The sequence below is a fragment of the Buteo buteo genome, chromosome 13 (assembly GCF_964188355.1).
Source record: "Buteo buteo chromosome 13, bButBut1.hap1.1, whole genome shotgun sequence".
Taxonomy (NCBI): domain Eukaryota; kingdom Metazoa; phylum Chordata; class Aves; order Accipitriformes; family Accipitridae; genus Buteo; species Buteo buteo.
In genome coordinates this window covers 27811867-27827001 of record NC_134183.1, presented here as the reverse complement: position 1 = coordinate 27827001, position 15135 = coordinate 27811867, and the positions used below count along the sequence as shown (strand labels likewise).

Below are 15135 nucleotides of genomic sequence, written 5' to 3'. Positions count from 1 at the left end.
GTGTATTGCATTCAGATCTATTTTAGTGGTCTTATCGTTAAACCTGCAGTAGGCATTTATAAAGTAAGGCTTCCATGGGTACTGGGAAAGTTGTGATTAAAAATAATCATCTGTCTGATGAATATTTTCCTCTGACTTTTGGCAGGATCACTGATCTGAATTCGTGCCAAACTCTACAGGAACGCGGATGCCAGCAATTTAAGGATCTTCACATTCGGTCTCAGTGGTAAGGTCTAAAGATGCCATAGTAAACCACATTAGAATATTACTGTTTACTGTTATGTTATACTGAAACTGAATCTGTGTGAAAGATGAAGTACTTCCCCTTGACCAATGCAAGGACAGAGAGATATAAGAACATATATTGACCTGCCAGAAATTTTGCTCAGGACAGAAGTTCTGAGCAATTTTCATCAGACTAAAATCGGAAAGGCTGTTTTTATTGTCCTCTCTACTAATGTAACTGCTCTCAGAAGGTTTGACATTTCACATTTTGAAGAGTGTAACCATTTACAGAAGGATGGTGGGCAGGCTCCAAAGAGAAAGTAAAATGCACAAAAAGAAAATTTAGTAGTTTCCTCTTGCTGAAAACTGAGTAGTAAGTTTTAAAATTACAAATTATTTTCCCCTCTAATGCTACCTTTGTTGTAACTAGTCTGATTGCTCAAACCTTGAGTCAGATTCTCAAATACTGCTGTGGAGACGTTGTGAAGGGATGTAATCTGTCTGCATCTTGAAGCTCAGAATTTCAGCTGCAGAGATAAATTCTCTGCTTTGGTAAAAGTGAAGAGGAAGAGGGAACAGCTGAGTCCCACCATACTTTTGCATCAATTTGGAATACATTTTCTAGAAAACTGTAGTTGGGTAGTGTGGAGTAGCACTTTAACAGGAAATCATGTTGGTGTGTAAGTGTTCAGCTTTTTGGGGAAGAAAGATCTAATTTTTAGATTATAATATTGCCTGTGATGATATTTTGGTTAAAATTATTCTCACCGTTATGCCACATGCCACATTAAGTATTTTGGGGACCTGGGGAAGTAGGAGGCCAGGGGAGGCATACTGCTGTGTGCTATACTCCTCCATTTAGCATTGACTAATAGCCACTGTTAGAAGCAGGACATATACAGCCCTTTGACCTCACCCTGTCCAGTCATGCTCATGCTAGTTTTAGGTCACTGTGATACAGATGTCAAGTACCACCACTTCCAAGTCCTGATGATTCCAGGCTATTGAAATATAATTTTTTTTTAATTAGATTACACCACAAAACCTAGAACTCTTCTGACATGGAAACAAAACCTGTATTCAGCATTCCTCTAGCAATTTATTGTCATTAACCAAGTAGTTCAATAAAATCTCTGCTTCAGTTTAAAGATGTATTCAACAACAATAGCATTCCTGTCCAATCCTGCTCTTTTCACACAAAAATGAGCATAATAATGTGTTATCATAAATCCTTAAGACAGATTACATTTCATTATTACTGGGTAATTTTTCTAATGTCGGAAAATCTTCCTAATAAAACACAGTATCTCCCTCAGAGCATACTATACTAGTAATGCCCTTTATTAGAAATAAAGGAATACAGCATTCATATCATGTTACTTGAGCACATAACCAAGGTGCAGAACAACAAATTATCAAGGCAGTTTTATAAGGAAATAATATGATCTTAATGAAACTATTCTAAACTTTTCAGATTGTTGTTTGACACTACTAAATTCTGTATGCACTGTAAGTTGGAGAGATGAAAGTCAATGCTGTTCTGACAGTCAGAATTCATGGAAACTAGAAGTGACTGGTACTGAACTATAGATCTTTTTCCCCTGGAAACAGAAGACATTAGTGACCTAGTAAAGGAAAGCAAGAGACCCTCATTTGTTGTGTCTTAACTAAAGCAAATGAAAATCCATTGTAAGTCATCCATGGCCCAGCCGTGTGACAAAACTCCCATTCACTTCAGCAGGAGCAATTCAGGTAACGATCACTTAAGCACTGATATAACTGGTTTTAGCTAAAGTTCTTTAGGATCTAGGGGGAAAAATTGACCAACTATAAATACATACAGGGAAAGAGAGAGAAAGTTTCATATTCATGTTATCAGTAAATATGTAGTATATGCCTCAGAAGGATTAATGACCTTCAGGGCATACAGTTGACCAGTTCACTTGTTCTGCTGTTACAGAGACAAAAAATAGTTCAACATTCTGTACAATTAAAGGAAAAGTGTGTGTATATGCACATGTGTGTCAAAATGAGGAAAAAAGAGTGTTCGTTCTTACTGCACTTCTTTATTTGACCATCCCTTCACACTTCATTTCAGCCTTTATATGGTTTTTGTGTTCATACTTTATTATATTTTCTTGAGGCGAGAAAGGTTTTCAATGAGAAGTTGATGAATGTCCATATTAAATTGGATCCCCTTTTTTAATTAAGTTCATCTAAATTTAATTTTGCCATTTTACCTCAGTAAACTCATTTGACTCCAGATGTTGAATGTGCTTTTCCTATTCCTGCTCTCGCATAATTGTACCTGTAAAAGATTTATGACTTAGGCATTTCTCAACACTTTTGAGTGTTTTCAGCATATATTTCATGCATGGCTAGTAACGTGACCAACTGGCATCCAAAACAACACTGCTCTGCACCCAAGCTTTCTTTTAATAGGGTGTTAATTTTATTAGCTTGAACTTTAAACAAAAAATCAGTTTAAAAGAAACATTATCAAAGCATTTCAAATGATAGAGGGATATTGTGTTCTACAGAAATTTTAAATGTGAAACAGAAGTCTTCAGAAGTTACAAGATGCCATAAGAAAAAATATAACTAAGAATTACTCTGATTAAAGCAAACCCCAAAGGATTTGTGGGTTTGGGGGCCCCTTCCTTTAAATACAACTGTGGTGGTGAATTGTTTGGTGCTGTCAGCATGGTACTTGAACTTTGTAAACATGGGAAATACATACCCAAGTGCTTATTGGTCTTAAAGATTTCAAAATGCTTTTACTAATTTTGCTAACATGAGCAATGACTTTGCAGATTAGCTATTACCACATACTTTTCATATCCTGTCATGACTTCTGCATCAGTGTGAATGGCTTTTATTTTAAGACTTACCCGGAATTTGCTCCTTAAAACCGGACTTATTGAATAACATTGTGTGTAACACATATAAGGCATTGTATCATGAAGGCTCTGGTTCTCATCAAAGAAACAGATACCCCAATTAAACTTTCAGATAATATTAAAAAGAGAATAGTCCAATTGTAAACAAAAAGATGGTTGTATTCTTTTTTTCTTCAAAACAAAATAACTTTCCTTTAGATTTTTTTGCTGATCTAAGCACTTTTGAGATATTAATTTGAAATATTTATCCATGCAGTTACCAAATCCAGTTTTGAACATTTGTGTCAAATCAAGGCTCATAGGATGCAAACTGTTCTATGTGTGATTGGCAATCTGTCATTCCAGGTTTGTTCGGAGGTTTCTTCATAACTAGCAGAATTACCAGTACCAAGCATCAGTAATGCTAACATGAATCAACTTCTCTGTTTTCTTCATTTATATTCCTACAAGCCTCCGTAATATAACTTGGCACTTACTAAGGAATCCAAAGAGGTGTTGTTATTCCTGGGGTCCATGTCTTAGGAAAGTGAAGGAGTAAGTGAACCCAGTAGGTCCTGTTTGCACAAGAGATGTCAGTGTCAAGGCAGGCTGTGGAGCAGTGTCTTAATGACTTTCTGTAGGCAGTGGAGGAAGTCAGTCGGGGGAGCTTCCTCAGCCAGAGCAATACCGTAAGCCCTGGGAATTTGGCTCTTCTTTTGTGCTCAGATCATTACTTTGAAGTGAAAGATGATCTTCTAGTGAAAGTCTCACTTCTGTGAGAGTTAGTCTTGGGAATCTTTCTAGTAACACATTTTACTACCTTTATTGTAGTTGATCTCTATTTCCTAAAAGGACTTTTCTCCATTCAGCAATAGAGAGTGCAATTTTGCATCATTTTAATTTCCCTCAGTATTCTTAGTGATGCTGGTTTAAAGTAATTGCAATACATAATGCAATGCAAGTATACACTTATGAAAGTTTTAGTAAAGAAACTCAACTAGTTCATTTAATTTCTAGCAAAAGAAAGAAACAAAACAATCCTCCATTGTGTGAAAAGCTTCTGAGCTTTAAAGGCTTCGTGTGGGAGTCTGGATAGGACCCAAACAAGGAACCACTTCAAAATTACAAAATGGCACAGTTTATGTTATTGTTAAATTGTCAAGATTTGCTATATATTTGCTGAGATGGTAACCATACAGGGCGTTTTCAAAGACACTAACTAGAGAAGGGTATGTTAAACCTCCAAAGTCTTAAGAATGCCTAATGACTGCCTGCCAATACATCTGAATCCTGCTGTGTAATGGGGGAATGCCTACCATGTAAATATAAAGGGGGTTATTTAGGAGACCCAGTGAGCTGTGAATTATTGCCTAGGTTGTCACAAAAAAAAAAAAAAAAAACAAAAAAAAAAAGGAAAATGAGTTGTGAAGAGGAAAGAACGTGTACTGAGTTCTGAATAGCTTTGTGAGACTTTTTTTGAGATAGATAGGGAAACTTACATATGCTTTCTGCAAAAAGAGATATCTGTTTTGCCAGATTGCAGATGCACCAGCCACCTAGATTACTGTGAAAAACCCATTAAAGAAACAAAACTGGGTTATTTTTATGCCTGACAAATGCACGAATCAGAAGATAATAATATTTGTCCAATAACTGAATTTAAGATCTGTATTGATCCAGCTTCTGCCGAAGTCAGTGAGAACATTTCCACTGGTTTTAATGGAACTTGGGCTGGACCCTTGGGGATTAGAGTTAAGAGCTGGATTGACAGGAGAGATAGTAGGGAATGCCTCCCAAGCCCCATTGTATTGTGCATCATTAGCACAAAGCAATTGAAATTATAAACTTGGAAGTACTTTTAAAAAAATGTGTCAATGTGCTGAAGCTCATAGTCTGAATCCCAAATGAACAGTATGCAAATCTATACTGTGTACTTCTACAAGGTTACATATATGCAAACAAATCTTTAAAAATGGGAAGAATTTCACTAAATTATGAAGTTTATCTTTCTGTTCCCCTCAGGCACTTTATCACAGACTGAGGCAAAAAACCCCAAGGTAGTAGGATCTAAACAGCATGTTGTTTCTATTATATTAAATTCATACAATATCTGTATTTTCTGTTCTGTTATATAGTAATAGGAACTTACTTACTCTCATCATCTTATCTCTTTAAATGGAGTATGTGAGTTTATAAGTATGGTGACAGAAAAAGCATAGGAAATGAAAATAACTTATGTCAGCTGTGTTAATTTTTTACAGCTAGTTCCTTTAAGCAGATCAAGCTGGAAATAGTCTTGTTTTTCAAAATTGTCTTTTCAAATTAAAGCTTTTTTTTTAAGTCCTGCTTTCAGCAGAATAAATAAGATTTTATACAAACAAAGACTGAATAAAAGGGGAAGACTGAGACCACAGGAAAGTGTATTTTGTTGGCCTTATTTTTCAATTTAAAAAGTTTAAGATTTTATTGCTGAAAATGAACAGCTAAAATTAACAGGAGAAGTAAATGTTTTTCATCTACATTTGGAGGTGGAGTAGAATTCTTCAGATCTCAGTAATTGTTGGTAAGGACTTTGCTGAGCTGAGTGATTCTAAATTAAATGATTTGGTTTTCAATATGAATAAGATTTTCTTATCAGTCAGCTTACATGTAATCAACTTAAATGCAGTTTTAGAAAGAGATGAACCATGGCAATGTAATTCTCAAGATGAGAAATTAATACCTGATGAACGTCATTCTTCTAAGATAAAAAATAATGCATTACTTTAGCTTTTTTTTTTCTTTGCCCTGGTGATTCTGTAAAGTGGCAGTTATGGGGTGGGTTCTTGTTACACAGAGAATATTCTCCATATAATGTATACACATACTTACTCTTCTTGTACCATAATTCCATTAGTAGTGAAATATCCTCAAATATCTTAAAGGTTTTACCAATATAACTGTTTAAGAACACTGAAAATAAATTAAAGGTGCCAAATTAGGCTAGCCAAAAAGGAAGATGTGGTTTTGAACAAAAACAATGGTAGCCAAATGTGTAAGTGTGGACACATACTTCAAACCATTGCATTATTTTTGTTGGGTTTCATGTGACAAAGGTGAATGTGAAACAATAGTCTGAAAGTAAACTTTGGCCCCAAAGAGGAGGGAGATATTTATGCTAGTAAGACAACGTGAGGTACTACAGAGGATTTGGTGTTAAGCTGAGTTGAATTTCTTTAAAATAGTCTGTGAGATGACAGCACAGAGTCAATGAGAGATCTTGGAAGGGACTGCAGGCAGTTGTTTGGGTGCCTTCCATGCAATGTGGGCTAGTCATTAACTGTAGTGTTAAGAGAAATAGAAAAAGTGGTGTTTGGGACAGATTATAATATAAAAGCAGGTCAGCATGAAATCTTATATGACACTGTGGTGCTTCATGACTATATGTTACATGTGCAGGAGGGACCATTTACCAAGGTCCGAGCTAATGGCCCACTGGATCTCCATGTTATGGAGTGACGGCACGTTACTATATCCCATAAAAATAGAATAATTATTCATTCATGAAAATTATTAATACACAGTACAATAAATTCATTAACTAATTTCTTATTCTTTTTTTTTTACTAAATATTCACAGTTAGAGTGCAAACAATAAGCAGTAATTAAACCAAAAAAAAAAAAAACCAAACCAAAAAAACCCCCACCCAACCAAAACAAACCACAAAACCCTACTGGTCCTCCAATTGTATCTGCTACATGCTAGTGCAGAATTACTAATGAGAACATATTTAGATATAAATAAATCTTTTATCCTCTTTATAACTCCACTGTGTTCCTACAGTGAAGTCATCACACAGAGCTGCTTATGAGTTGAAAGACTCAATAGCCTCTTTTATTTATAATAAATATTGCATACTAATGTTAACAATGTCATTGTGTGATGTCTCAATAGAGGATTATGACTTCATGTAATGTTAGCTTGATGTCTCTTCTCTCCTGTAATGGAGTCAATTTTCCTTACAAAGGAGATGAGAATCACTTATTCACAAACCTTGTAACAAATATTCTATGTACATACTATGATAACCCAATATTAACGTGGTGCAATGAAGCTCAAAGCCAGGAAATAGAGAGTTATAGTTCAGTGCTTAATCTTAATTTAATCCTGTTGGGTGCACTGAAATACACTTTAAAGTTAGAAATCCATATTTCCCCCAGAATAGTATTTGAAGTGTGGGTTACTGCATTTGGTGTAATTCCACATATAGATATATGGAATATTCCTGCAATGTGCATGACTATAAATAACATAATGATAAAAATTATTTTGTGGCACATAGCTAGTGCAAAGAGAGGATAAAATATATTTATATTAATGAGCAAAGAGTAAAGCAATCTTCCATCATCTACCAGAGACAAACGGCATGTTGGGGAATAGGGACCCATCTCAAACAGCACTTATGCACATGCTTAACCTCAATTATGGCATCAGGGGGACTTCAGTGCAATCTTAAACACCAGGGAGAAAAAGGAACTAATGCATTGGCGTAAAGACTCATGTTTATATAATAATGCAAAATATTGAGTAAACTATAGCACAGTCATTTGTGATGCATGAATATAGATATCTTGTAATATTAACATAATACAATTGGATGCTTAGCTTTTGAACACCTTCAAAATTTATCTGAATGCTCATGAGAGAACTTCAGGCTAAGATGAAAAGCATAAATCCACCTAACAGCTAACAAATAATTCACATAACTGTCTGAAGACATGTTCAGAATACAGGATTTTATGATAACTAAAGGGCAGAATATTCCAGCTCTTATGAAAATAGCAGCTCTTATTAGTGCTACTCCGCAACTTGACATGAAAAATAAAATTAAACAAGAATTATTCTAAAACAAAACTCAAATAGAAACTGAATCCTTTTTAGTGGAATAGGACATATCTGGTAGAAAACAGTTTCAGAACCAATGCTACCATCCCAGTTTTGCACATCTCTACAAAAAATAGATGTCACATTGTATAGGCCAGTGCAGGTACTGAAAATACATGGATACTTCTTATGGAAAAAAGAAGGCGTGATACTTGAAAAAGAATTATTTCTCATTTAAACTAAACCTTTGTCTATATTTTCATCATAATATCACTTCTAACTGCAGTGCAATCCTGCCTGATCTGTCTGGAGATCTGCAACATGCTAATATTTTTATCTGTTACAAATATCTCATTCAAGACCTGTTATTTCATTTAGTAATTTTAGGAACTGTTAGCTAGATTGTCTTTTTTCTGCCAGTATAAATTTGGAGGTATTCCACCCATGTCAGCAGTCAATTTCACATTTACACCAACGTATCTGTAGAGGATTAAGTGTTTGTCCTCTAGTCTATGTTTTTGAAGTTTAACTCCATATTCATAACTGTATTTGGGGTTTCCTTTTATTTTTATTAGAGTATGTACTAACTAGGAATAATCTTAAGCTACAAAATTACGTGGATTGTGCTGGAATGAACAAGACAGAGGATGTGTGCATGACACCCTCTGGCTGAAAGAGATGATCTGTTCCTGTGTGCATAAAGGAAATTGGTTAGGAATCCCCTGATATTTTTGCCTCTAGTCACTGGGATGACATGAGCATAGGTTTGAAACGTGTGAAATGAGGGGACCAATGAACAGATGTAGTTTCAGCTTGTTGACAAGGTGGGTGTCAACAGGTATCATTTCAGGTGCAGTGCACAACACTCTTGGTGCTCAGGTGGTGTAGATGTGTTTACCTGTGGAATTTGTTACCTCTGTGGTGATAGTTCAGCTAAAAAGATCTAGGCTTTGTCCAAATAACTCTAAAAAGACAGGCCTGAGTCTGTGCAGGGCTCACTGGAGGATTCATGGCATCTTAAAAATTTCCATTACCCCTGACATAATTTTGTGTTACTTTACTTCAGTGGGGACTGTTCACCTGCTTACAGTCAAGCATGTTGTAAATGTCTGCAGGTTCAGAGCATTTGATCATAGCTCTTTGGGACACTGCACTGTGCTCAGCGCAGGAGGGTTCAGGCATAACAGTGCCTTGAAGTTTTAGCATGATGTAAATAATCAAGAGAAATATGAAGCTCGAAACTTCAGCCAGCTTTTGAATGATCTTAAATGTATTTATAAAACTGGAAAATCACTATTTTAATGTCATTTTCGTAACATAAAAAATTCTAAAGGGCTTTTCCTTTGAACTTTACAAATATCTGCTGAAACCGTGTAACAGCCCAGCACAAAAGCTGCAGGTTTTGAGAATTAAAAACGAGTGAAAACACAGATTTTTGTTTTATAAGACCATATTTCCAGTTTATGGGATGTGTTTCTAACTGGACTTCCACCTATCATAACAAACAAGGGCCAAAACTTCTCCATCTGTGAGGGAATTCCCCATTTGTGCAGGTTCCCTCTGGTCATCTTGGTGGACGTGAAAGGAAGAGCCTTGATGAAAAGGCCTGGAGCTCTCGCCCACTGGGTCTTGGTTCTGCTGAGGGTCTGTCTAGGATTGCCCCTATCCCGTGCTGCCAGGCTGTGGTATATGCAGTAGCCATTCTGCCTGGCAGCAGTGTTAGTGCTGGGCTCAGATTACAGCCTGACTGCACAGCCTCCCTGCAGTGAAAGCCATGCATTAAAAGAGTCCTTGTAAACAGATAATTAACTTCATGTTTAATTATATGTCCAAAAATTGTCTGAAAATCAATGTTCCAAAAATTAAAAATTAAAAACTAATTCAAATTTTTTAGCTGCTGTCACCACACTCATTAGGAAAATCCTCCAAAAAATTGTCTCTCGAATAAATAAGCCTCCACTTAAATAAAGGGGCCATATTTAGATTGCAGTTCAACATGCAGGAGAAACTTGGCAAATGTTTTCAAATCAATTTGGTATGTTATGAGAATAATGTCAGTGGAAAGGCTACTTTTTAATTTTTTTATCTTAAAAAATGTAAAGGAGAAAGAAGAAAGTTGGCTTTGATAAACATAAAGGCAGTGCTTTAAATAGCTAGAGCAGTGATAAGGCAAAGAGCTTCTAAATAAATGAGGCGTGAAAATTTTTTTTAAACTCTAAATTAAAGTTGTGTATTCAACAGAACAGCTTTAAATTTTGTGAAAGAGGACAGCAATATATTTTACAGTTTCAAGCAAGGAAGCAGAGTCTTGCCATAATAGAATATGTACTACATTCCTGCAAAGAAGACAATATCTAAAATATCAATTTTTTTAATCAAATTTTTATCAAACAATATCTAATAATATCTAAAATGCTTTCACCTTGACCAAAGAAATTCTGTAAGATAGAAGTAATTTTGATTTTGCCACAATAAAAGAACATCAGAATTTGAGTTTGATAAAACTGTTCTGTTGGCTGGGAATTTTGCCTTTCATCTGTGTTTGATGTGATGTTTGAATCACTTTGCCAAAATATTTCATGGCAAGTATTGCTATTAAATCTTTTATGTTGCAGATATTTTTGTCAACAGACACACAAGGATTGAGTTTTAAGTGGAGTTAATCACTGAACTTGGAGAAGAGAAACACTGGGGGAGTATTTTACTTACACAAACAAACCACCATGCAAGCTTCAGCCATTTCTGTAATTATTACCCTGTTTTCAGAATAGCGTAGGTAAAACAAAAAATCTGGCTCCCTTTCTGATCCCTATTCATGTTTAAGGCTTGTAGAACCTATTACAAGAAATGGATAGTTAAAATAGAAAAAGCCATGTATTTGCTGCAGCTGCTGGTGTATCAAATCTTTTGAAGTCTACTTCAAGCAATTATATCTGAGCACTTCTTTTGGAAGCCTAAGAAATAACATAGAACTTTCTAAGATATCATTGTTTTCTGACTCTTTCAATTTTTTGTAAATACTATATATCATTACAATGACAGATTAAATGTTAATCTGTTTTGCCTTCAAAAAACAGACCTTAAAAGGAAAAAGGATCCCCATAGAATAGTGTCCTGCCTTTTTCCCCCTGTACCCTCCAGCATGTCCAAAACAGTCACATTTTTAAATAATATTTTTAATTGGTGTGTGTGGTTTCATTTTACTATTTGATTTACACTGTAAATTTGAGCATCTCTTAAATGCAAAGGTAAATATATATATTGCAAAGGTGTGGTTCAGTGTTTTTGTTACTGTGCACTCAGGTGCATGTAATCACTGAGCATAGATTAGCTCTGTAATAGGAGCTGCTAATAATTGTAGACATTTGGCAAGTGATCCCTTTCCATACCAAGGAGGAGAAGTAAGGGCATACTTGTACGTGGATAATACTGAGTAATATTTAGCAGATATTACTGCAGTATTACTGAAACTCTGGCTTATAATTCTTAAAGCAAGATCTACCCTCCATCACCAAAAGCAGTGAGGTGTGGTAGTCAATTGTGATTGGGATGTGGGAGAGAAAATCCATGACACAATCCAAGATAAGAAATAGATCATAGCCTGACAACAGGGCAGCTCTTGCTACCTAATGAAGCTATAGTTCCTAATGAGCTTGTCGTCCTGAACCATAGAGGATAATGGATCTATGCAATTCCGGACTCGCCTTCCCCATTTTGCAGAGCCCAGGTCCAACTGGGAGGCACTATGACATAAAAGGATGACTACCATTTCCTATTGCTGACTCTTCAGTTAAAATGATTTGTCCTTGTGTTTCTTATTTTCCATAGTAATCACTACCATAACTCTGTGTCCAGTGGCGTTTGACTGTGAAAGTGACACCCATGCTAGGGAATATGTCTAGAAAAGAAGCAGACAACATGACAACTGATGCTAAAGTAGCATCATTCCTGATGGGTTTGTAGCACTCTATCCCAAATAGTTACAAAAACTTACAACATGGACCAAAAAAGTCAATAGTCTCAGGCCCTGCAGTTTACCAGGGTCAGCTACAGACCATCTCTAGTTTGGGTTTTGAATAAGGTGATAGGCAGTGGTCCTGTCTTTCTTAACACCTGTCTGATCAGAAGGACCATGGAGGGCTGAAGTGCAAGGTGGAATCCCAGGTATTGTTTAGGAACTGGTGGCAGGGTACAGCAAAGCATGCTGATGTTCATTGCCTTTCTTTTGGTATGCTGATGGTTCCTTGATAAAGTTGGCATGCATTAGACATGGCTAGGCAGTGCAACATGAAAATCCCAGTGTGGATGCCACACGTAATCTTTCTTCCCAGACAATGAGGGTTTTATAGGAACTGCTCTAGTCTGGCCTGGCAGCACCCAGAAATGTTAGTTTTCCCCACTGCTCACTTTGGCTGCTGCTGTTCTGCTTCAGCTATAAGCCAGTAGACAGACCCTGCACCAGTGAGCTCACTATACAGCCGCAGGCAAAAGTCAGGCAAAGAGTAATCCCAGTACGATTATGAAATCTTAACCAATCCCAGTTGGTTATGAAATTCCTGTGCCAATTCCGCAGCTACCTGGAGATGACAGAAGAGACATAACAGTGACTCTTCCAAAATATAAGATTCCATGTCTTGTTATTTTGAGGGAGGTGGTGTGGCTACCTTAAACTTTGGGACTGTGTATAAAAGGGTATAAATAGCAGCTCTCTGAGCCATTTTAAACCTTTTAAAATTTGTATTAATCACAAAGAATTTCTGTCCAAAAAATGTCTCTTCCAGCAGAGACATGTCTGTTGCAAGTACTTAAAAATAGATCCCTGAACTGAAATTTCCAAATTAAAAGTTTTATTTCAAAATAAAACATTTTAGCACATGTTTTTCCTGAGGAAACTGATTGATTAGACTCTCTGCTAACCTGTTTCTGCTGTAAGGGCGGTGCATGGTGTGAGAAGGTGGTTCTTCCCATGCAGTGGGTGGCTCTGGGAGATGGAGCTGAAGAGCAGTAGGATGAAAGGAAAGACCCCAACTCATCTGTCCACATACCAACAGGAGCTGTGGCTTGTGCAAGCCCTGGAGCTTTAAAGAGTATTTCTTTTGAGGGAGCTACCCATGGACTCCTGCATCCTACATTACTTTGTTGTGCACAGAACAGCTGTTTGTATGGCCTGTGTTATACAGCAGAGCCTATGTATTTTTAAAATAAAGGAGAAAAACAGTCCACTTTACTAATCAGTCCCACAAGCATCTGTTTTGGGGACAGTACAAGGGCAGAAATAAGAAAGATGATGCAGAAAATACGCGGTTATTTTTTACCCAGGAACATTTTCCTCCAGGTACATGATGTGGTCTTCAAGGGCTTACTTTAGCCCAACTGGGGAGGATACTGGAGTACAGGGGCACAGCATGTGGCCAAGGCTCCTTCAGCTGTCACTTCTGTGGAAGGAGACACTTGTGAATGTAAATCCCTGGATTCAAGCCTTGAGAAGCCCAAACCAACCAACTGGATCTTGCACCCTTGTGAATCCACAGAAATCAAGGCTTGAGTCCATCACCAAGACCTGTTAATGTTATTTTCATTTTTGCCTGTATCATAACATTCAGATGTCCAGCAGATACAGTAATGCCATGCTGGCAGAGATAGGTAAAGAATATTTTTCTGAACAGAAGTGGAAACAGGTGCTCTGTAATGGCTCTGTATTACCTTGAAAGAAGAGACAGAGAAAATGCAATGTGTCCCTTGCCTGTAAAGTCCCTCTGAGGCTGTAACTTTGTGCACATCAAAAGGTTTTACTCTCCAAAAATTACTCCTCAGTTAAAAGGAGGAAAGGTGCCCTTTGCTACTTTTGCCTAGAGCCCAGTATCTTCCGACATTCCATAGCAGCTGTGGCAATGCTCTGCTTAATGCAAAGAACATCTGGGCTGCCTGCAATTCTGGGAGAGAAGTGTCAAAAGTGTCATAGACATCCTTGAGCAAAGAAGGATCTTCACTTTTATTACACAGAAGTGTCAAAAACAGCATTATTGAACATCAGGTTGCAATTTGGCATGCAGACTATAAGTCTGAATAGATGTGACAAAACCCCTTCTAGGAAATTGCTACTTAACGTTATTTTTTCATAGTTTCAAATTAGCATTTAAAGAAAAAGAACAAATGGGGAGCAGCTAGGTAACCCTGAGAATGAAAGATCCTAACATTCTTTTTTTGGTGCTTACTTCACCACCTCGTTGCTGTCCACTGAGTGACTGAGATTGATTAAATCATTGTCATCATCAGTGAAATGTACTGCATTGATCCAGGTTCACTTACAAAGCCAGCCTATGTGACGCAGCTAATTTGGCGTAATTGAAAGTTCCAGCTCCAGAAGGTCACTGAGCTGGACTCAGGACACTAGTTATCATTTTATCCTTGGAACAGGGTCAGCTCTCCTGATCAAATGTGATGGCTTTGTGTCACACTCTTAATTGCTTTTTCATGGTTTGTGTAGGATAAACCCAGGCTTTCATATTTTGATTGAATTTTTATGGTGGACAGGAGATAATTATCACCTTTTTATGCTAATTTTTTTTTTAACTCTGATTAGACCAATATATGGGATTGAACTCTTGTTTCTTACTCAAGTACAGTTCTACTAAGAAAATATTCATATCAGGACAGCAAATGTCTTTAGACAAGGATGGCAGTGTGATACACATCATTAAGTATTTAATTTATAAAGGAAAACATGGCACTAGTTAAATGTTGGAACAGTGATGAAGGCAATGTTCCTCTCTTCTGTTACCACATCTCTGTTTCCCACCTTCCCGTCTTTGTCCATTTTCTGCTGTTCTCTCCTGGAGCTTGAGTGCTGCAAGCTCTCAGGCTGAACAAAGTTTGAGACCATGGAGTTAAGTAAACTCAACAGTCACACACAGAGAACACAGGAGTTACAAAAAAACATGCAGACAGGCATCAAGACTGGCTTCTCAACTTCTTAGCAATGCCAAGTGTTTCAGCTGAAACTCCTCTGAACAGGGTCCAATTTCCTGATGAAAGGTTGTGCCTTCAGGAAAATGGCTATCAGGCCATTTGCTTCATGCTTTAAGATGGACACCAAAATCCCACACCACTTTCAAGGCGCATGGTTTATGTAAGCAATGCAGTATGAATATGCATGCGTAAAAACTG

General features: G+C 36.9%; 1 protein-coding gene across 1 annotated transcript in view; it reads left to right on the top strand.

Moving 5' to 3' along the window:
- Positions 1-208: 208 nt before the first annotated feature.
- SEMA6D (semaphorin 6D) overlaps positions 209-15135 on the top strand; it is a 140972-nt gene continuing 126045 nt past the window's right edge. Inside the window, exon 1 of the mRNA XM_075045246.1 lies at positions 209-226. The gene's annotated coding sequence lies outside the window, so the exon portion shown is untranslated. The remainder of the gene's footprint in view (positions 227-15135) is intronic.